Source organism: Lathamus discolor, chromosome 5 (assembly GCF_037157495.1).
Source record: "Lathamus discolor isolate bLatDis1 chromosome 5, bLatDis1.hap1, whole genome shotgun sequence".
NCBI classification, from domain to species: Eukaryota; Metazoa; Chordata; class Aves; order Psittaciformes; family Psittacidae; genus Lathamus; species Lathamus discolor.
Window position 1 is genome coordinate 19,263,420 of NC_088888.1, and position 23,402 is coordinate 19,286,821.

Sequence of the window (23,402 nt, forward strand, 5' to 3'; positions counted from 1 at the left end):
CAGCACTGCTCTCAGTGCCCGGGGCTGTCCTCCTCGCACAGGGTACATTTTTCCCCCGGGGTGGCTTCCTACTCGCAGCCGCCCGTCTCTCCTTCCCCATGCTGGCGCTCGGCCCCGCTGCAATTCACTGACGAATCCCGGTTGCCGTTTCCTATGGCAGAAACCACTTCTCCTCCCCCTGCCCGCTAATCTGCCCGTGCCTGCAGGCTGCACCTGCTGAGCCAGCGGAAGCCGTGCTCAGCCGGGCCCAGCCAGCACCAGGGCTTCCAAACCCTCCCCGGCTGCAGAGCCGGCGGGCAGTGGAGACTCTGCACCCTGGTCCTGCCTCGCGGGAAGCCCCGACCCCCCCTGGCAGCGCGCAGCGAGGAGGCTGCAGGCAGCAGCCTCTGGCACCGGGAGAACTGAGCCCTCAAGGTAACGGCAAGGTGCAGGCAGGGGGGTCATCACTGCAAGTGCTGTCTCTGCTGCGCCTTGTTCCCTCGGGTACAGGGTGTTCCCTGGGGGTCTGGTTCAAATCCCTCTTCGCCGAGCCCAGGACTTGCTCCCCGTTTCGGCTTAACGGCAGTGCTGCTGCAAGGTCACCCTGTAGCCTGTGCTGAGCTCCTGGAGCTATCACCTGCTGCCGTGCTCCCCCACCCCCGGGGGACAGAGGTCTGGGACTCCAACCAGGACCCGTGGCTTTCCAGTCCGGTGGCTGCAGAGAGAGTTTGGAGCCTGGCCCCGCTGCAGACGGGGAGTGGAAGGGGGAAGCAGTACTGGAGGGGCTGGCTGCCGGCACCCTGTCCTCCCTGCCTGGGCTGCAAACTCGCAGCACAGCGGTGTCCCCCTCCCGGGGCAAGGTCGCCAGGAGCTCGCAGGGGCAGGAGGGCCAGCCGTCTGCTCCAGGAGGAGGGGAGGCGCTGGGGAAACCCAGAGCACGGAGCATCCCTGTGCCGGGGATGCGACAGCGGGGGACCCCAGAAGCATCCTTCTCGCAGACACGGGTGCTGCAGCGGGGAGTCCCGGGTCAGAGCGGGGTGCGAGGCAGGGTCAGGCAGGGCTGGGAGCACGGGTTGCTGCCGCGGGCTGTGGCGGAGGGCTGTCCCGCACACTTGTGCGCGTTGTCCTTGAGGCGGCAGGCAGCGCACTAGGACCTGGCGAGCCGCAGGCAGGCACTGCAGGCAGCGCTGTGCCTGTGCCGGAGCCGAGCGGGATCCTGCGCTGCCCGCCGGCAGCACCGCGGAGAGAGCCTGCCAGACAGGAAAAAGCCACGTAAGCCAGCATGGCCGAGCACCGGGACACCCCGGCCCGGGCGGGAGCGGCGTCCCGCGGGCAGGGCTGGGCGGGGGGCCGCGAACGGTGCCTGCGGGAACGCACGGTGCTGGGGCAGAGCGGGCACCCCGGCCGCGGTAGCGGCAGCGCTCCAGGGCAGCCCCGGCACCCGTCCCGGGCTTGGGGTACTGAGGGGTGGCAGGCGGTCCGGCGGGTGCTTCACCCCAGCACACCCGGCCCTGCATCCCTAGGTGCTGGCACCTTACCCCCCCCCAGGGGGACCTGTCTCTGTCCCTGTCCCGGGAGATATGGCTGGCACCAGGATAGTGTCGTGGGGCAGCAAGTGCCTCCCTGCCACCCCCCAGCACCAGCCAGGTGGGTATGGTGTCTGGTTACCCTGCTCATCGGGATGTCACCCCAGGGCTGGCATGGCCTTCGTACTGGCCCCTGCCATCTTTAGTGTAAGTCTCAGCCTTCCCTGAGCACTGGCTCCTTCCCTGCACCACCAGTCCCATGTCTATCTGCATGGTCCCAGGGGTGCACGCTGCTGGGGTGCCCTTCCTGTTCGTGGAGGCCCTGGGGCTGTCTCACCCCTCTCCTCCCTGACAGGGCTTCTTCAGCAGCCCCATCTGCCTCTCACAGTCCCCTTGTGCCCACAGCTGCGCACTCGCTCATGAGAGCAGACTTTTTCTACTTGTAGGCTGACGGCTGGCAGCTGGGAGCCTGCCCTCTACCCTTGCACCATTCCCCGTGCAGCTCCTTCCTGCCACAGGCGCCATTCCCTGGCTGCCCTCAGCATGATTTGGCCTGGTGAGAGGTCCTGGCTGCCCCTGGAATCCAAGGCTTGTTTGCAGGAGCCTGACCTCTTGTACAAAGGTACGGGCGGTGTAGGCTTCATGGGGTGGCCCTTACCCAGTATCTGTGGTGCCTCTTGAGGTCAGAGCACTACCCTACTGACCCAGTACAGGCATCATGCAAGAGGTAAGAAAAGAGGGTCCCTGCTGCTGCTCGCTGTCCCTCTTTTTCCCATGCCCTGATGCTGCTGCAGGGAGGAAGCAGGTGCTGTAGGAGCTGCGGTGGATGGAGAAAGGGAGGGAGCAAGGGAAGCTGACACAGCTGGGTGATAGGAAACCATGAAACCCTTTGTCATAGTCCCGAGGCTGTTTTCCGTGCGGGAAAGATGATGGAGGATGCAGTGGAAGAGCATGGCCACATGCTGCTGCTGGCCTGCTTGTGATGTGCATATAAGGAGCCCCTGCTCCATGCCAGGAGCAGCCAGAGCACCCCTGAAAGTGTGCTGGGCAGCAGTGGGAGCAGTGGGATGGGGGATGAGGGCAGCAGTGGCAAAGCAACCTGTCCTGCATCACAGCAGGTAGCCCTGACCTTAGCTGCCAGCAGCAACGAGCCATTCCAGGGCTTACTAGGAAGCCAGGCTTTCATGGAATTCTTTTTCTTCTGAGAAGCCTGGCATTTTGAAGGGATCCAAGCACCTCCACGACTACAGCTGCAAAGCAGGGCCAGGAGCAGCACAGCAGCAGCACTGCTGGGCACTGCGCAGCAGCTCAGCACTGCTGGGATGCTGCTGCCATTCCAGGTGGTGAAAGCCAAGTGAGGCTTTTCCACCTGCTTGCACTGGAAATGCAGGTCCTATGGGGAGAATGGAGAAGGCAGGCATGCCTGCAACTCCCCCTCAGAAGGGGTGCTCTTCATGGGGAGCCAGCCACTGCTATTGTCAGGGCTGACTTCCCCCTTCTGGCTTGCCAGAAAGGAGATTACTGGGTCTGTGTCGCAGCGTTGGCAAAGCAAACTGTTTCCCTGCAGGCGGGCTGTGAGTCCTGTCAGCTGGAGATGGATGTGTTAAGTCAGCTTCGGGCCACGAACCCCTGGGGAGGTAGTGCTGGGCACTTGGCTGTGGCACAAGGATGCTCCTGGCTGCCTTATAGCCCAGGGTTCTGGGGAGAGGCAGGCAAGCTGCCTTCTGAGGAGTGTGCTACCTTGAGGAGCAACACCTTGTGCTTCTCCCTGTCCTGTCCCATGTCGACCCATCGTGTCCCGTCCCATTTCTGGGAAACTCAGGGATCTTGGGGGACCAGCCAGGACCCCTTTCTCCATGCCCAGCAGTTGAACTGCAAGCACAGCCCCACAAGACAGGTATTGTGCTCAGGGTAACTGTCACTGTGTTGTGTCCTCAGGTGATCCATCCTGGGTGACAGCAGGACCCTGAAATCTGCTTTCTAACTCTATCCCTGCCCTTCTGCATGGTGGTACCGACAGGCAAATGCTGCCCTGCTCCTTCACACCTCCTCCAAAGCAAGAGCTGGATGACTTCCCTGCTTATCCCCCACCCCAGGTTTCCTGGCTCCCTCCCTCACATCCCCAGTTCCACTCTGCACACAGCCATGGGTTAGTACGGGGGCATACCACAAGCCTTTCGAATCACTGCCTGTGCTTTGGGGTGCCTGGTCCCACTTGGTGCGCACTGCTCCCAGTGCCAGTGCTGCCTCCATCTCCCTGGTCTAGTCTGCTGCCTCCTCATCCTCAAAGTGAGGCTGGGCTGCGGCCCTTGCCTGCTCTTCCCTATCCCACTGCCTGAGGGACAGCTTGGGATGATGACTTGCCGGTTCAGAAAGTGTGGACCTTCTCCCACCAGGCACTGCTGCTCCCCCCTCTCTGCATTCCCACCTTCCTTCCCACATGCCGCGGGGCCACTTAATCCTGTCGGCTGGCTAAGCCCTTCCCCGTGGGCTCCCGGTCACGGGTTGGGGGGGGCCCGGGTTAGGCTCCCCAAACAGCTACTGGTCCCTTATGGGGGCCGCCGCAAGGGGAGGGCTGCTCCGGGCCGCGCCAGCAGGGGGCAGCACCGGCATGCGTGAGCCTGTGGGTGCTGGCGGGGGTCGCAGCGCAGCCCCCGGTAGAGACCCAGCACAGCCCCGCTGCAGCCCGTCCGGGGGCGCGGAGCCTCACAGCAGGATGGGCAGCGCCCAGAAGCAGGTGGCTCCCCTCTAGGGGCAACCAGAACTCTGCAGCCCCCCCAGCAGCATGAGCGCAGGGCCTCCAGGGAGGTTACACCCAGCCCCACGCGTGAGGGGTGCAGGACACCCCCCCTGAGAGTTCCCTTCTCCCTGGGCCGCGCGAACACATCCTCTGCCCGTGGGTGGATTTGCAGAGGGGCCGAGGGAGGGAGGGAGGGCAGGCCGGATGATGCCCAGGTGATACCGGATGGCTAGGCTGCCGGTCATGGGTTCAGCCTGCCGCTTCTTTTGATGCCTCATGGCTCTGCTTCACCAGGTGGCCTGGGGGCCTCATTTCCACTTGGGAACCCATGGAAGCATGACTGGCAAGGAGGGAAAATGATGAATGGCTGGTACTGTTGGAAGCTGTGGGAAAGGGTCCTCCTGGAGACTTCCCTAGGGGATGTTTGGGAGCATTCAGCCACAGCTCTGCTGCCCATTCGCCCAAGGGGGAAAGCATGACGGGATGGGCTTAGCCTCCAAACAGGATTTAGTGAGCCGTGCCAGACGTTTGCACAGGGCTGAATTCTGCCACACCAGCCAGCAACTGTTGGGTTGGGCACAGACCAGGGCCAACACAGCCGTGAGAGCTCCAGGGGCTGTGTTTGGAGCCCTCATCTCTGCAGATGGCCATGTGCCATGGTCCCAGGGATGCCACTGGCCACAGAGCCTGCCCAGGAGCAGGCTGGCTGCGGGAGCAGCGGGTGCCTTGCCCCTGCCCTGCCGTGCAGGGTGAGCAGCCTCTGGCCACTGAGAGCTAGAGCATGACTGCCCACTGCCACTGAGGTGCTTCAGGAAGGCTGATGGGCAGCCACGGCTTCAGGTGTCGGCTCAGGGCTTGGATTCAGCCGTGCTCTACAAAGGCTTTGCAGGGAGCGGGACCACACAGCGGCTGCCACCCTCTTCCTCCTGCCAGGTTCCCCGGTTCCCAGCTGCTCACAGCTCCCCTGTGGTGTTTTACGAGGGTGGCCGTGTGCCAGCAGGCTCCTTCCTCAATGGCTCTGCTCCATCGCGGGAGGCTGGTGCTGCAGGCCAAGGAGCGGGATGTGCCCCCGGCACAGCTTCAATGGGCCGGATGACCTTGACTATAGTGCAGCTGTCCCTGCCCATGCCAGCTCCCTCCTCCGCCAAGGACACCCAGCGTGAGACCATGACATGGTGAGGCTGGGTGCTCAGAGTGGCCATGCCCCGGGGCTGCCGTGTCTGAATGCTGCAGGGCATTGCTGCCTGCCACTGTGCCAGGTTAACCCTGGCTGGTGGGAGCCTGCACTGTGTGTCTTGAGTTTGCCCAGGTCTCAGCAGGGGTTAACCCTTGGCCATGGCTGTGCAGCTGTCACTCAGTAACTAGTCACCCAGCAACTCAGTGCCTAATTGGTGTCATTAGGCAGTAACTACTTGTAAGAGTAAGCAAATGGGCAGCTGGAGCAGAGGAGAGGGCAGCAGCAGTGCAAGAAGGGAGGCAGAGCGATGGGGATGGAGTGGGGAGGGATTGCTGTGGGGGAAGGATCATGTCAGAAGGTGACAGGGATGAGAGACCCTCAGCAGTAGTTTAGGCAGAGGGGTTTGTGTCTCCCCACAACCTTTCAGCTGGGAGATGCTCTGCATCCCAAAGATGCTGCTGTCCCACAGGGTACCAGGCCCTCGGCCTTCTCCTCTGGTCATCTAAGAGGAGCTGAAGCTTGGCTGGACCCCACTGTCCATGTCAGCCCCTGGGAGCCCTGTGGGCACTCCAAGCCCCTTACCGAGCTGTGCCCACCTAGCGCACAATGGGGTTTGTTTCTGCTTGCCCAGCTGGAAAATACCCACAGCCCCACCACTGGGCTGGAGGTGCTCGGGGTCAAAGCCCTTCCCTGCTGCTCACTGAAGCTGTGAGTGCTTTGGGCGTAGCAGTGCACAAGCGTTGCACCTTGGTGTTACCAGCGAGGGGGGATGCTGGGCATGGGTAGGCCGTGGGGCTAATTGGCAGCATGTGCCTCCCTCTCCCTGGCCTCTCCTTGCAGGTTTTCACCCAGTGCTCCTCCTTAGCTGCCCTCAGTGCCCTGGTGAAGAAATCCCAGGCAGCTGCCTGACTCTATCCCGGCAGGTTGAGTCGTGTGAGGAAGCAGAAGGATGGCGGGATGATGGAGATCCTCATGGCTCCCTGCAAGCGGTGACGTGCCTGGCTGGATTGCCGTGCCACAGGCAGAGCTCAGGAGGGGATCACAGACGGCTCCTTTCCCACCTCATTCCAGCCGGGCTCAGGCCATCAGGTGAGTGTCACCTCCATCCTGCCACCTCTCTTCCCAAAATTCAGGACAGGGCATCAAGGTCTCAGGGGGTCACCATCAGGAGCCCTGCAAGTAATGACCAGAGAACTTCCACCCCAGAAGGTTCTGCTAGCAGCTCTGGAGCCAGGGCCCTGCTGCGGGGTCAGCCAGGGCCAGCAAGGGAACAGGAAGACTAAAACTGTCCCCAGGCCATTCACTGATCTCAGCAACAGGCTGAGATGCTTTGACTATCAGAGCATCCAACAGTCTCACTATAACTGGATGCCCAGGACCCTGTAGTGGTCACCCCTCCCAACCCCCCCCTTTCACCCCCCCATTGGCTAATAGGTTAATAACCTGCTGGCACTTGACAGAGGTCCAGCATCTTCTGTGTTTCCCTCCATGTGACTGATTAAAATGCCCCTTCTCCCCCTTTCCCAACCCGGCTGTGCTCCGCTGCCTTGTTGCACATGCAGAGAATCGGATACGGCTGCTAATCTGCTTGCTACCCCACTCCTGCCTGCCCTGCTCTGCCTTTTAAACACACTGGCTCTCTGTTTCTCTGCTCTGTGACACTGAGAGCCAGCGCAGAGGCTTTTTGAGGTGAGCTACAGGGCGGGCAGAGCCTGATGGAGGGAAATGCTGTCGCTGTGTGTCACGCTGGCAAAGGGAAGGGCAGTTTTGCACTGGGAAGGAGAGCTTTATGTGTGCATCCTGCCCTGCTGGAGGGTGATGGCCTCGCCGTGCCTCAGTTTCCCCTGCCTCAAGCACAGGCACATTAGAGGGAGAGGGAAATCTCATTGCAGAGGAGGGCTGGGAGGTTTATTAATGTATGGTTGCAAAGTGCTTGCAAATCTCCAAGGATAATGGTTGACCTGAGTGCCAAGTGTAAAGGATCCTGGAAACACTGAGTGCCTGCAAATGCTGTCTCCTCAGGCCCTAAAATTCAAATATTACCAAAGAGGAATGGAAAATATTCCTTCATCTCATATGATGCATTACCCACTGCCTGGAATAAATCTCCCTTTTCACTCTTGCTTTCCAAACCAGCTGTTTGTTTGCTTCCCACTTTTGGATTTCATGGCTTTAGTTGAAGCAGGGAATTGCTACAAGAAGGGAGGGGGAAAAAAAAGCCCAACTAAAAAAACCCAGCTTTTGTGACAGGTTTGGCAGCAGATGCCTCTGAAGGGAGCGCACTTTGCCTGTTTGTTGTGCCTGTTGCAGACTAGCTTAGGGCAGAGCATACAGATTGGGGTTCAGGTGCCTGCAGTGCACGTTTGAGGTTGCAGGAAAAAAACTCTAAGGTGTGGGCAGCTCGAGCCCCATCAGCGTGTCCTGGGGAGCATGTCCATGGGATTCCCAGCTTTATGTAAGCGAGAGGCTCTGCTGGCTGCCTTCCTCTGGGAAACCAGGGCTCTGCCTTCCTGCTTTGCTCGGGGGATAGCAGCAATCTGCCAACAGCAGCAGCGTATTTTGGCACCATGCTGCTGCTTCAGAGATGGGGAGGGTGGAACAGCAACAAGACCCCAGGCTCCAGTCGAGGTTGTCTTTTCTCCTTGCCTACATTTCAGAGGGGAGAAACATCTAGCTCTGTGTGTTGTACTGGTGGTGTACAGCGGTGGGCCCAGTACCAGTACTGGGCAAAGCAGCAGCTGTTTCCAGTTTGGAGCAGAAACCATTTTGGTAGCTGTTTGCTTCTTCTGGGAGGCTTGTTATTGTACTCACAAAGGTGAAGATGATAACATGAGAGTCACTTGGGAGCAGAGGGCTCTGCAAAGGCAACACATCCCCCATCAAAAGGAAGCAAGGCAGCTTGGCTCTCCAGCAAAGGCTCACCGTGTTTGTGGGGCAGTGAGTTGTCACCAGCTGTGTCATTTGTCACCTCCCCTCACAGAGGAGGTGTTGTCCCCCTGAGACCACACACTGGCGTTGGCATCACACGCCCCAAGGGCCGTATATTGCTCTTGAGGTCTGTGCAGAGACACTGCAGACAGCCCGTCCTGTGTTTAGGAGCTGGAAGCTGCCTTTCTCCTCTCCTCCCCTCCGGTGTATGTGCTGGCCTCCTGTCTGCCTGCAGTCACCCGTGGCTGTGATGCTGCTCAGCACTAATGGATTTCAACCCCCCTGTCTCCACCGAGAGACTTATCTTTTGAGAGATGTTGATTCCCGTGCTTGGGATCGGCTGTGTGGACAGGAACAGAGCTGTGAATTAGAGAACACTTAATCCCGTCCTTTGGTGATGGTAAGTGCTATGCACCTCATTGCTGAAAGCTTGAGGTGACGCAGTGGCTGCACTCACCCTGTCCTGAAGCAGACACTTCCCAGAATATCCACTCAAAGGTAAATTTTGTGGTGTTTCTCCTCCTGACGGGGCCTGAGGCTCTTAATGATGCTGAGAGCCCTGTCATGGCTACTGGAAGCATGGTGGCGGCTCGGCTGGGCACCGCCAGTCTGGACCCTGCACTCAGGCATCATTTCCCACACCTTTTAGTCTGTGCTGAAGTCAGAGCTTATATAGAAGAATAAAACTGTGGCGCTGACACATTTTAGCTCGTGCTGCTGAGCATGTGGACGTGACAAGGGGAAACGTGGGTGCTGAGGAGCCACAGCATCCATGTCGCAGGGACTGCCACAGGGGCTCATGGGGCTCTGTGACAGCAGGGCACACATGAAAGTTAGAGAGGAGGTGACATGAGACATCCCACAGCAGGCAACCTCGCTCTTCTATTTTGCTTTTTCTGGAGAGAAGAGGAGAGGAGAGAAAGAGAGGAGAAGAGAGGATGGAGGTTTTTCCTGTGTTGAAGCTTAACCCAGAAGACCCTCCAGATTGGAAAGGCTTAGGGAAAGTGGGCTGAAGAAAGGCAGGCCCAGGGCTTGGATCCATCATTGCCTGGGAGGCACAGCAGGAGCTTAATTGAAGCAGAGATGGGAGCTTTTAAATTGAATTTGATCTGATACGAATCTTACATTTAAGACCAGAGCCTCCTGTCTTCCTGTCTTAGTACCTCACAACATCGTCTGCTGCTCATTTGATGTTGTCAGTGCACCCTACTATCTGGCCTCGGAACCCCATAACCACAACAAGTATCTACCATCAGCAAGAGGGAGAGATCCAGCACCAGAGGCTGCTGCAGAGCAGGACAGCAAAGAAGCTGCTTCCTGGGGGTGACATTCTGCAGTGGCATCATTGTGTCTCGGAGAGCACTGAGAACTGTCTCACCCCTGTCCCCACTGCCTCTTTCTCGGGCTCTGGGGACTCCTTGCTTATAGACTCATAGAATCCACTGGGTTGGAAAAGACCTTTAAGATCAACAAGTCCAAACGTTCCCCAGCACTCCCAAAGCCACCACTAAGCCATGTCACTGCAGGCCTCACCTACACAGTTTGTGAACACTTACAGGGACAGTGATTCAGTGATTCCTGGGAAGGAATGTTTATACACATTCCCTGGGAAGCCTGTATATATATATGCATTTTCTGCATAGATTTATGGGCCATTTGTGTCTCTTAGGTGCCCTTTTGGATGTGCTTGTATTCTCATGGCAAAGGAGATAGGAAAATTAATTCCAAATATAGAAAATAGACAATAAAGGAAAATAAAGACAACTCCAAGAGGCCAAAGGGGTAAAAAGGGAGAAAAAGTGAAAATCAGTGCAGACAGAAATATTGTAAAACATGTATGTTAGATTTTAAAAGAACATGCCCTTCCTCTAAGGCCTAGTTATGTGGCGGTGTTTTGCACATCTCTTAAAATACAAGCTTGGTGCTTGGATTCTGCAGGAAGATGTGTGTTAGAGATCATCACACTGAGAGATCGTGAGGGTGGGAATCTGCCAGAGCGGTCGGGGGTGTTTTAACTTCTGATTTTAATTCCAACCCAAACTGCATCACTGTCTGCAGAGAATTTTCTGAGGCTGGTTATTAATGGATCAAACGCTTTTGCATTCAAAGCGGCTGCAGGGACTTCCTGGTGCCAGCATAGGGGAGCAGTGAGTGAGGAGGGGCCCGTGCTCCACCAGAAGCACCTGGAGACACTGAGATACATAAAACAGATTTCTGCAGAACATTTAACCACCCGGATACGAGGCTGGATTCAGGTGCACTCCCCTTTGCTGCGGGACAAAGTACCCCGAGTCCTGCTGTACCTTGGCACTTAAGCAAACCGACAGGCTTTTATCTCAGTGGAGCAGACACCTATTCTGGAGAGATAGGAGCCTGGAGACGGGCAGCCAGAAAAAAAAACTGGCTTTGAGCCCATGTGTGTTCAGTATCCCCTTTGGATACTGGACACACATGACACTTATTCTTTGGATACAGGGGAATGGCTAAACTTCAGAGGGGTCTGCACATTACCTGCCATCCTGGGCAGCACCACCATGAATGAACAGTGCAAAAGCTGTCTTTGAGCCTCTCTGCAACCCAAGATAATTATATATATATGTATATACACATATGCTCGTATATATATATATATATATATATATATAAAAGATGATTGGGGCTGGAACATCTCTTCTACGGGGACAGGCTGAAAGAGCTGGGCTCGTTCAGCCTGGAGAAAAGAAGGCTCTGGGGAGACCTCAGAGTGGCTTTCAGCGCATAAAGGAGGGCTACAAGAAATCTGGAGAGGGACTTTTTACATGGTCATGTAGTGACAGGACAAGGGGGAATGGTTTTAAACTGGAAAAGGATATAGATTTAGATTAGATATATGGAAGAAATTCTTTACTGTGAGAGTGTTGAGGCCCTGGCACAGGGTGCCCGGAGAAGCTGTGTCTGCCCTATCCCTGGCAGTATTCCAGGCCAGGTTAGATGAGGCTTTGAGCAGCCTGCTCTAGTGGAAGGTGTCCTTGCCCTTGGCAGGGTGTTGGAGTTGGATGAGCTTTAAGGTCCCTTCCAACTCTAACCATTCTATGATTCTATATACACCTGTGTGTATATATATATGTATAATATATATATAATGTATAATGTATTTTATATATATATATATTTACACCCATCAGTGCTAACCGCCAGCAGAGGGAACCCCCTTTGCCTTTTTCCTCTGCCTGCATTAGGACGCAGCGTGGGTAACAAGCGATGGACGGAGGAAACAGAGCCAGTTCGAGCTCTATTTAGCGCCATATTATAACGCAGAGCTCCTTTTGGAGCTGTAACGTTTAGTAACGCATGGGCAGGGCCGCAAGAGCGGAGCCGGGTGCAGCTCAGGATGCGGTGGGGATGTGTCCGCGCTGCCTCCCCCGGGGGCAGCCGGGCGGAGGTGCCGGAGCGCGGCGCAGGTGGAAGGGCCGCCCGGGAGGGTCCCTCCCCGCGGGGGGAGGTGGGGGGAGGCGGGGAGAACCATGCGGGAACCGCGTGGCGCTGAAGGCGGCAAAAGAGGAAGGAGGAGTTTGCGGAGCGGGTAAGGAGGAGGTCGCTTCCCATCCGCACCGGGGTCAGAAGGCGCCGGAGCCGGCAAGGAGCGGGGCGCAGCGGTGGGCAGCCGCGTCCAAGGTATTGGCTTAAAGTCGGGGAGGTGGTACCCTGCCCTCCGAGCCCCCCTTCCCCCCGGCTCCCTGCATGGCTCCCAGCAGCGTTTCAAAGCTGCCGGGTACGTGGTTCCCCCCCGCCCCGGGAGCCCTGGGAAGGAGCCAGCGGCGCCGCAAGCTCCGCGGCGAGGTGGGGATGCGGCGTGTGAGTGGCGGCTAGGGGGGTTTGCGTGCATACATGCTGCCTTTTGGGATGGGGGCTTTTCTTCTGTGACTTTTCTTCTGTGCTGCCTCACACGGTAACTCCAAATCTCCTTCCGTAGTTACTGCTGTGAGGAGAACGTGGTTTTGGGGAGGCAAAGCAGAGCAGCTAGCATGTGTTTTTGGGAAGCGCAGTGATGCAGGATGCAGGACTTCACCGAGGGGGTAGTGCCGCTGTCCTCCAGCTGCAGGGATGCACATCTCTGCCATCGGCCGTGTTTGTGTCTGCTTGTGTGCAGTGCCGCAGCTGGGCGCGCGTTGCGAGGACCCACGGGAAGGCACATGGGCTGGGCGCCATGTGCTGCTGTGCGAGCAGTGGGGCACAGCCCCCTGGCTGGCAGCAAACCCGCGGGGCCGGGGTCGCTCCAGGTCCTGCTTGAGAAAATGCTCCCAGTTTTGGCTGTGGGCTGCTGGGGAAGATTTCTTTCCTCCCCTTCCTGAGCAAACCAGTTGTGTTAACGGGGAGCCTGGCCCAGGCAGGAGCACCAGGAGCTCCTGTGGAGCCCTTTTATGCTGTCCTCCCCACCCCTGTAGTAAAATCTGAGCCTGTAGTTAAATCCGAGCTCACACCCCTGCTAGGTGCTAATACTGCCAGACCAGCACAGTCCCTGCCTGTACTCACCAGCACTCTCGGGAGCAGGCTGTGGAGCCGCGGGCTGTGTGGGAAGGCGGCAGCAGCCAAGCCCTGGTGCTGTGGGATTGCAGACAAGTGAGCCTATATTCTTGAGCCCACTAGATTCCCCAGGGCTAGGGGCTGCAGGAGGAATTTGTGCAGCTGTTGGCCACAGCTGGGTGCACTTCCCAGCGCAGGAAGCAGCCCAACGGCCCCTCAGCTGCCTGTTGTGAGCCGACACAATCCAGGGACATCAGTGAGTGCCGACATGGGAAATCCCACTCCCCTTCTGCACCCCATCCTGGCATCATTCCTGCTTGTCAGCCCCTGCAGGCTGCCAGACACCTTGGGTTCCCTCCAGCCCTGCCTTCATAGTATCCTAGAATGGTTTGGGTTGGAAAGGACCTTAGTTCCAACCCCACTGCCATGGGCAGGGACACCTTCCACTAGACCAGGTTGCTCCAAGCCCGGTCAACCTGGCCTTGAACACTGCCAGGGATGGAGCATTCACAATTTCCTTGGGCAGTCTCTGCCAGTGCCTCACCACTCTCACAGTAAGAATTTCTTTCATATATGTAACCTGAATATCCCCTGGTTAAGTCTGAACCCATTACCCCTTGTCCTGTCACTACAGTCCCTGATGAAGAGTCCCTCCCCAGCATCCCTATAGGCCCCCTTCAAATACTGGAAGGCTGCTATGAGGTCCCCACGCAGCCTTCTCTTCTCCAGGCTGAACAGCCCCAACTTCCTCAGCCTGTCTTCATACGGGAGGTGTTCCAGTCCCCTGATCATCCTCGTGGCCCTCCTCTGGACTTGTTCCAACAGTTCCATGTCCTTTTTATGTTGAGTACATCAGCACTATGCACAGTACTCCAGGTGGGGTCTCACCAGAGCACTACAAAGCTGTCTCAGGATGTGACTATGCAGGGATGTTTTCTCTTGAGTTCACTGGTTGGTTGAGTGTGGCTCATAGGCTATTGCTACAGTGTCAGTGCAGTGCCAGCACCAGACATGTGCTCTCCAGGGCACTCCTGCTCTCACTGCTGCCTTTTGCTCCTGGAAAAGACAGGTAGGCTTTCTCTTGGCTCACTGAGATGTTCCTTACAGGGCGCTTTCTGCACAGCACTGAGGGCTGTAGCACAGCCCCCAGGAGGTGGTTTGCCCCTAGCTAGTGCAGACAAGGGGCTCTGCGCTGTGCCAGGTACCTGCAGTGAAGATGCTGAAGAAACTCACTTCAGCCTGAACCAGTGCCATCCCACAGAGCAGTAGGAAACCTCCATCCTGCAGTTGTCCCTCTTCACCTTTCCTCCCCAAGCTGCATAATTAACTACTGGCATAATTTCCCTGTCGTGTCATCTCTGCTCTTATTATCTTGGGCTGGTAGGTATTAATGAGCCTCTTCCTCTTTGAAAATGAGCCATGGGCTTTTTTTTGCCCTGTCCTGACCTGTCTTCCTCCTTGTTTTGATCTGGAGGGAAGATGGCATAGAGGACAAAAGCACCTGTTGACCCATTCATTCCTATGGTGCACCTTCCTCATTCTGCCTGGCTCTATTCCCAGCTGCCCTGGCAGAAGCAGGACTTGGGGACCACCCCATTGGGTCAGAGGGAGCCCAGGAGCACCCACCTACCCTGCCCAGATGGGAATGCACCAGCCATCAGCTTCAGGAAGGCAGAGAGCAGCCTGTGGTGCTTTCTCTGGGGCACATGTAGGTCAGTGTTGTTTTCATCCAGCCTAACATGCAGGTCCTTGGCAAGTGTTAAAGAAGCTGCAGCGTTAAAGAAGCTGCAGCACCCACTCTTATCAGCAGAGTGCTATTGCTTGTGGTTCTTGCTATGTCATACAGAGCCCCTACTGTGCAAACTCCACTCTCCTCCCTTCGCCTTCCTGAGCCTCCCTAGCACCTCGCTCTGCCCTGTGACCCCTACCAGCCCGGCACTGCTCCTGCGGGACTGCAGGACAGCAAGCTTGTGGGGTCACATCTCTATGCTAACTAGGACCCAGCTCAGGTGCAGAGCACTGTACGGGGTGAGGTACATGCATTTACAGATGGGCAGGAGTCAGGGTTTTAACAGCCACCCAGCTATTAGGATTTAATTAAGCAGTGCTTCCAGTGTGTAAGATGTGGGATGGGGAAAGATGTGTATGGAGTAGGGGCAGACGGGGGGTGAGTTTGGTCATATCAGGATCTCTTGCTTTAGTAGTTCAGGTCTGGAGGGACTGGAGTGCCCCAGCTGAGGTTGCACTCCATCTCCCACTCCAGGCCCTGCAGACCTGGTCAGGTTTTGGGTCTACATGGGCTCTGAGGTCCCCACGTGGGACAGGGGCCATGGTGCTGCGTGAGGACCATGCATAAGGGTTGTTGCTCCCATGAGACAAGGGAAGCTGTTGCATAGGGATGGTGCGTAACTTCATTGCTGATGCTGGAGGTGTGAGTAACATCACTGTTGTGACATTTTGGTCCTGCTCTGGCTTGAAGCATGCTTTTCTGTGGTCTCACCGATCCTGAGAAAGGGGAGGCTCAAAGCACTGGGTACGCATGGCTGTTATGGCTGGCATTCTGAGTGCAGTGCTCGAGGCTCTCTTTCAGCCTCTTGGTTGAGCCATGGTAAGCACAGTCAGATTTCAGCTCCAGGAGAACAGCTTTTTTTTTTCTTTCAGGCCAAAGGGGAGCTGAGACCTATTGCCTGCTGCTGGCTCGTGCAGAAGGAGCCAGCAGGAAATCAGGCAGATTTCCGCAGAGCCTTATTGCCTTCTTCCCACCACTGCCAGCGAGATTTGCTTTAGTTCATTTCCTTTAGGACTTGTCTGATGGGAAAGCGCCTCACTGTGAGATTTCCAGCTGGAAATTCATGGAATGAGCAGACTGGGGAAACTACGGAGGGAGGAGGCAGGCAGGGGCTGGAGGAGGAGAAGAGCAAGGCTAGGTTGGGAGCAGCCTGCTCCAGCCATGTACCAAGGCTGAGTCATGGCAGCAGGACCGGGCCATCAGCCTTGCTTAGCTGAGTGGAAGCCATCAACCTGAATGCCCGCCAGTGCCCCTGGACTACCACTGAAATGACCCCAGCCTCCTGCAAGGGGTGTCCCACCTGAGCCATCCTGCTTGGCTTCCCTCACTGCTGCCCATGCTGCAGCTCCAGGTGTGGTCCTCACCCTGCCTGGTTCCTCACACTTAGCACAGCCTCTCACCAGCGCCATGCAGGGACAGGGAGATGATTTACACCTCCAGAGCAGGGCTGGCTCAAAGACAGTGAGGGCTTTTGGGTGGGCAGCCCTGTTAGAGTTTTGCTACAGGTCTGCTTGTGGGGAATCCTTGTGAGAGGATCTCCTTCCTTTTAGGCTTGGGGATTACTTCTGGAGAATAGCTGAGGAAGGTGGGAGGGACTGGTGGCACAGCTGTCTTCTTGGTCCTGGCCAGCGGCTCAGGGCTGAAAGAGCTGCCTGCCCTTCCTTCAGCAGCCTTTGTCTTCTCTTGACCTCAGCACCAAGTTTGAGGCAATTCAGTTTTCTTGGGAAACACCGTCAGTGTTTGTAGGTGTAGGGGTTGGATAGATCTCTGTTCCATCCTGGTGAGACCAGGAGAGTTATCCATTAACCACGGGAGGAGGCAAACCAACAGCAACACAACCGAGCTATTAAGAAGCAATCCACCCTTCTCTGCAGCTTCTCCTTCCCATCCTCACATCTACTCCTTGTGGCAATACAAGGCCGGTGTGTCTGCGTGGTGAACCACATCAGGGCATTGATCTGCCAGTGTGTTCCCTGACAGGACTCTTACCCTGGGGGCAGCGGGTGCTGGCTTCCCAGGCAATGCGGAGCAGGAGCTGTGCCTTGCGGAGGGCGAAGGGAGCTGCTGTGCTCCTCTGCCTGGGCTCTGCAGCTGGGCTTGATCCAAAACTGGGGCCTTTGTGCAGAAACAAAACCCAACAGCAGTAAAGATCCTGGCTATCAATAAACAAATACAAGTCGTCTGCCACAAGCTGTCCCTCCCTTCCTTCCCCTGTGTTTGCGAGGGAGGATGCTGTGTGCCAGAAAGGGATCCCTTCAGCACGACTCGGCTCCTGGGCTTCCTATTGCCCACCATCACTGTGGGAATGCATCAGGTCCAAGCGTGCTCAGGCGCCTGGGCAAGCTCCGGCAGGATGCCTTGCCAGATGGCCAGCACATCTTGATGAAGGTTATGGTACCATCAGGGTGTCTCAGTGCCGCCCTCATCTCCTTTGCTTCCCAAATCAACACGGGGGAGGTTTGCAGAGCCTGCAAGCTGATGCCAACACCTGCAAAGCGCTGCTTCCGCATGAGCAGAGCACTCAGTGGCTCTCATGCAGGGTTCTGCATGCTTTCCTGAGGCATCCCTGAGGATGCTCATGGTCCCAGGCAGTGCAGGACCTCACGGCTGTAGCACGCTGGGTGGTGGCTGGTTGCATGGATGTGGCAGTGCCTCCAGGTTGGGATTTGGAGGGGATGTGACTTGCCCTTTCCCTGCTTGCAGCAGGCTTGTTATTGTCAGTCGTGTGGGAGACTGTTTTGCCAGGGATGGGCGGACGCAGGCATGAGCTCCTCGCCTCCTGTTGGCTCTCCCTGCCTGTTCCTACTCAGATAAAGCTTCTCTTTGCCATGGGTTTGCCATGGCCAGCGCAAAGAGCGGGAGGTTTGGGCTCTGACTTACTCCCTCTGGAGGAGGTGTCCGCCTGGAGCCCTGCTCTGGCTCCACATGTGAGACCCAAGTCCTGGCAGGCCATCTGGGGAAGCTGAGCTGTTCAGGGAGGAGGGAAGAGGGTGCCAGCTGTGGTGTTTCCGCTCTGGGTGTTTACTCCAAGTCCTTTGCTTGCTCCACACCACTGATGGCCCGCTGCCACCTTGGCTTCCTATGCCCCGGTCCACAGGCCATGTGCTGCCCAGACAGCTTTTCTGGAGCTGCTGCAAAGCAGGGACGTGGCAAGCCCGGCTCTCAGTAGGCAGCGTTTTCCCCTCAGCCTGGTTTAAAACCCACTGGGAAACGTGCAGGCATGTGTGGCTCCTCGAGGAGCAGACCCAGCAGGGGTACCCATTGTTTCTCCCTCCTTTCTGGGGATATTGGGGTGCCCCTTGGCTAGGGGTGACAGAGACGAACCGCTTCCAGGGGCAGAGCTGCCATAAACCCATCCATTGTGAGATGGCTGCATTTAGCAGCTGAAGCGTTAGGGCTTTGAGAGATACTGTGGCTGTCCAGACAACGAGCAGGATCTTGGCAGGACAAGGCAGCTGGCAGAGGGACAGCGGCAGGTGCCAAATCCTGCTTCCCTGCTCACCATCCCTTTTCCCAGTCAGGCTGCGGACATTCCATGCGGAAAGCAGCAGTCAGCCAGGGCCCCTGTTCCTGAGTTGGCCTGCACCAAAGGTCACTTTGGTCTGCAGGGACCCAAAATAGCCCTTGTATTTCTGTCCTTGCTGCCAGGCACAGCTGACATGTGGAGGATGGAGCCAACCTCAACCTGCCACAGGTCTGGCTGTGGTTGTCCCCATTATCTCGGTCCCAGCCTCTGCCAGGGGTCAGCAGGGAGGAATCACCTCCAAAGCTTGGGAGCTGGGGAGATCGTGGCGCGGGGGGAAGATGGTGTTGTTCTGGCTCTGGTTTCACTCCTCCACCCCACCACTAACCTGGAAGCAGCTGTGCAGCCTGGACCAGCCTCCAGAAAACTGCCGGTGGGGGAAAATGAGCTCTGCCTGGCCGGGCTGCAGCCCCTCTGCTGAGTGTCTGCGTGCAGGGCAAGGCATGCCCTGCCCAGCTCCAGGGATGCTCTTCCACACGGGGAGAGGTGGGACCGGGTGAGGTGAGGGGACAGCACGGCCCAGGTCCATGTGGATCAGCAGCTGCCGCAGGGTGTGGGAAGCGCTGGGGCCCCTGCCTGCCTGCTGCCAGCTCTGCGCATTTGCATCCAGCACTGACTCCGTATGGAAAGCAGCCAGAGCTGTAAGGACAGAGCATGTTTGGGGTTGAGTTTTACTCTCCAGGCCTCCTGTGCCAGGGACTCTGTGCATAGAGGGGGCTCCATGTATAGCTTGGGGAAGGATTTAAAAGGACTTTCCAATGATTTCACAGCCCCCCCCCCCAGCCTTGCCCCTCACTGCAGGGCTGTTTTGAGGAGCTGCAACATACGCTGTCCCCATCCTTCTCCTCCAGCTCTCACCGCACGATGCTCTGTGCTCAGCTCCTTTCCACTGTCCCTGGCCTGGCTGCTTCCTGGGTCTGCCAGGTCTGAGTTCAGTCCTGGGGCCAGGACCAGGGGAATCCTCTCCACTCACTATTCCAGCACCCTGGGGGCACCAGTGGCGGGTGGCCTCCTGCAGGGCTGCTCTTCCTTTCCAGTACTGCTCCTGAGTGGTGACCTTGGAATAGCTACATGTTGCAGGTAGTTATGGTCCTTCCAGCCCAGGAGAAGGCAGGGTATGAAGAAACTCATCTTTCCCCTCTTCCATTCCTGAGCCATGGGACTTTTCCCATGGGTTTCTTCCCATGCATTCATTGAGTCCTTGTCTTCAGGCTTGTCTGGCCATGAGCTGTTTTGTTCTCATCCTGTCTTACTACGTGCTCCCTCTTACAGGTCTCACCTTCATTCCTTTCAGCTGCAGACATGAGGGGGGAAACTGGGGACGCTGTCCTAGAGGCTCAGCCCATCCCTCTGACGACGTGCTTTAGCTGCTGCCCAAGGTGCGGCCAGCGAGATACCATCTGCACAAATGGGGATTCCTCTTGAGCAAGCCCAAGCATGGCTCAGGGGGAGCTGCTAAAGCAAGAGATCCATCTGGCATCCATGCCCTAGGGGCTCTTACCTAAGTGCTGCGCCAGCCCACCAGGGGCTGGGTGGAAATAAGGAGTGCCACTGCCTGTGGGGCAGCCGGGAGCCAGCACTGTGCCTTGAGCTGTGTCAGGGTTGGGATTGCCTCTGTCCGTGCATGGCTACCCGGGTACATGGTGGCCTATGCCACCGCTGCACCAAGCCCCAGGCATAGAGATGCAAGAAGGATGAGTTCCTGCCTCGGGGCTTCCTCTGGCCACTTCGCCTGATTTTTACATTAATGGTGTCCGGTTGCTCTCCCCAGGGTCCTGTAAGGTTTTCTCCATTGGGAAGCGGAAACCTGGTTTCCTCCCATTGTGTCTCTTCCCGCCTCAGCCCCCAGGCCAACCCTAGGGAGCACCCCTTCCCTCAGTACCCCCCTCTTCCCATGGCAGAGCCGGGCAGCACCTCCACCAACCATACCAGCACCCCTGGGGCACTTGGACCAGCCCTGCAGACATGAATGGTCCAGCTGGCTGCAGAGGATGCCAGGCAAGGATGAAGGCCTGAGATAAGGAGGCATTCCCCGGCACTCCCTAAACCCATGGGAAGCCATGGGCAGGTGGCATGAGCACGGTGTGAGCCTCTGCGCCTGCCCATAGCGGGTCACCCCAACCACACCTCCCCAGAGGTGCTGAGGGCTGCCTGGAGGCACCATTCAGGTCCTGGAGGTGGTTTCTGCAGCTGCATTGAATGGAGGAGCCCTGAGCAAATCCTTCTCTCCCCCCTTGGGAGAAAGGGTCTTTATTTTTCTGAATTTCCAACAAATGGAGCCCCAGCCCAGCCTGGAAGAGCATGCCTCTTTCCCCAGCCTGCCCAGAAGCAGGTCAAGGTTGTGGCTTGGAGGGAATGCTCTTTTGCCCCTGGGGACAACAGCCTAGCGGTGCCATTAAGGAAACCAGCTCCTTGGGAGAGCCCCTGCAAATCCTGTCTCTGCAAACATGCTCCTGAGAGCAGCTTATCTCTCCCTGTCTGACGCTGCTGCCTCAGAAATGACGTCCCTCCTCAGCTCCTGCCCCGCTGTGCACTGTATCTCCTTCTGCACCTCTAAACCACCGGCCTTGGGGCAGGCAGCTGCTCCCATGTTTGTGGGGCTTTTCCTGCCTCTCCCAAGTCTGCGCTGTCCTGGCAGTCCTGTGGCTTGAAGTGACCAGGAGCAAAGGTCTGGGACCAAGCTGCCTTGCTGGTAAGCTCATTGCTGTGACATTAAAATCCACCCCCCCACCCCCCCCCCCGCAGCATTTGATGGGACGCTGAGCAGGAGCACCCATCCGGGTGGCCAGGGGCTTGTCTGGGTGCCTGGAGGGGCTTTCTCTGGCCAAGGGTTTGCCTGGGCTTGGGCACTCCCTGGGTGCTGAGGAGAGAGGTGCGTGCATTCACTGTGGGGCTGCCACCCCTAGGACCTCTTTGCTGGTGTGGGATGTCCCTTGTGGGACTTGGTGATGGGTGCGAGAGCTGTGTTACCTGGGGTAGTTTTAGGGCCCCGTCGCTGCCAACCCCCGTCTCCCTGGTGGGAAGCCCTACAGGGACAGCATCCCGCTGGGCCCTGGGGAACGTCCCTTGCAGACGGCTTGCTTTACCTGCTGTGCCTGGGGAGCCTCTCGGGGCTCCTTGGGCTCTCCAGATAAGGGCCTCGGCAGCTGTCTGGTGCACGGGTTCAAAACACACCACGGGGCTGAACGCTCCCCCCGCGCCACCCGGCAGCAGAGATAACAGCGGGTGCTGGGAGCCTCCGAACCTCCAGCTCTGCCGGAAGCACTGCAAGCCTGAAGGCAGAGCAGGTCTAAGCACTGCCTCTGCTCTTGCCCATGGGGGAGTGGAGGGAGCAAGGTGAAGCGGGTCAGAAACGTTGCCCAGGGACCCTCACCTCATTAAGGGTCCTCATGGGCTGCCCTGCAGGAGGTTTGACTCTGCCTGCCAGGCCCTGGCAATGCAGAGAGGTTTGTGTGCAGGCAGCAAGGCAAGGGAGGAGGCAGAAATGTCCTCATCCTGCCCCCCCCACCCCGGGTAAATTTGCTCCTTGGGATGGAGGCACGAGCAGCGCTGGGGGAGCAGATGGTGCAGCCTGTTGCAGAGAGGCAGGGCTCAGAAAGGAGAAGAACAAGAGTAATAGGAAGTGCTATCAGCTGTCCGATGGAAACTGTTCACAAGGCACACCAGGAGCAGGAAGCCTGCTGCAGTCCACTGATGGGATGGGGCATCAGTGGAGGAGAGGCTGTAGCAGGAAAGCTGGATAAAGCTTTTGCCTCTCTGCTCCAGAAGAGTTTCTTCCACCTTCTTTTGGGGGGCTCCTTAGAGCATCTGCAGAGGAAGGGTTAGAAAGCAAAGCCTGAACAGCAACAAGTTGCTAGGGCAAGGCGATGTTTACCAGAAGGAAAGGGAGGGTGAACCCGCTGCCTGTCACATGTGGCCTCTGGTCATTCATTCACAACTGCCCTGGCCCCCGGGGAATGGGAGGGGGGAAAGATGTGACGTTCGTTTCTAAGAAAGGCCTGAAGGAAGGAACTTCATGGAAAAGCTGAGCAGTGAATCTGCTGTGTCCTGTCTGTGCAGGGATGGGGTCCATGGGCAGCCGGGAAGGTTCCTGCTGAGGGGCCCCCGAGCTGGGGCAGCACTTAGTAGGGACTTGGCTTGGGGGTGCCCACAGCACTTCCCAGACAACATTCAGTCAGGGCTTTCAGCCCAGATTTTAAGGGAACTGGCTGGTCAAGAGGGAAGGTCCCCGTATGGCTCCGTAATTGGTACAAAAACAGGAAGGAGGGTGTAGGAGTCAGTGGTCAGTTGCTGCAGTGGAAAGAGATCGCTGCGTTGGGTCCCATGGTTTTTGAGCATGTTTGTGAGTGACCTGGAAAAGGGAATGAGCAATGAGATGACAGGGCTTGCTGAGGTGATTGGATTACTCAGGTTCATGAGGACAAGTGCCAGCTAGGAAGAGTGCAGAAGGCCATTACAACACTGGGTGGTAGGCAGATGAAATTCAGTTTAGATAAGTATCAACCGGTATTTATCAACCGAGGAGGCAGGGGAAACAAAAAGCCCCAAATTCACAAACAAGATTACATGCTGAGCTGGTCACTCGCCGCAAGGCCTGTGGCAGTTTCGGGTAGCTTGGCGTGCATGAAAACGCATCATAGAATCAGCCTCTTGAGAAACAAGGCAGGAAAGCCGTGTGCTGCTCTTCAGATTGGCATCACCCCCTCGCAGTCCCTGTGTGCCCCCAACCCCAGCGCCTCTGGAAGGGTCGAGGGCAAGGTTGGGAGGAAAGCAGCCGGGAGGACCGAAGGCAGCAAGGAGGAGCTGTGCTGGATGACTAAGTGAGTTAGAATTCCTCTGTTTGGAAAATGTGCTGTAGGGTGGATACAATCCAGGCCTGTAAAGCCTCGGCTGGCATGGAGAAGCCACTCTGATGTTCATCCTCCCTTTGATGGTGAGTGTAGGGGAGCCCCAGCTGAGGCCCTGTGTGCAGGGAGAGATGCTCTCACTCAGAGACTCCCGAGTTAGAGGGATACGCAGCAATTCACAGAAACGAAACCCACTGTGGCTGCAAAACACACCAACAGCGTGTCCTTCCCAGCTCAGAGGCTGGGGGAGCCATCAGGGAGTTAAGTCTATGCCTGTGCCAGTCTTGTCCTTTGATGGAGACAAGCTGTTGAGTCAGACTGGCCTCTGATTTGACCCAGGGAGCACTCGCAATTTGGGAGCACTTGCATTTGTGCCAGCGGTGCAGTAAT

The 23,402-nt window shown here is 57.3% G+C and overlaps 1 protein-coding gene across 4 annotated transcripts in view; it reads left to right on the forward strand.

Annotated features, from left to right (window-relative positions):
* The first annotated feature begins 251 nt into the window (after positions 1-251).
* Positions 252-23,402, forward strand: part of SLC29A1 (solute carrier family 29 member 1 (Augustine blood group)) — a 34,166-nt gene continuing 11,015 nt past the window's right edge. The window contains exons 1-2 of one of the 4 annotated variants that reach the window (XM_065679991.1): positions 252-414; positions 6,346-6,511. The gene's annotated coding sequence lies outside the window, so the exon portion shown is untranslated. Of the gene's footprint in view, positions 415-6,278; positions 6,512-11,868; positions 12,005-20,732; positions 20,858-23,402 lie in introns of those variants that run through there. The other 3 variants (XM_065679992.1, XM_065679989.1, XM_065679993.1) reach the window with 3 other exon arrangements.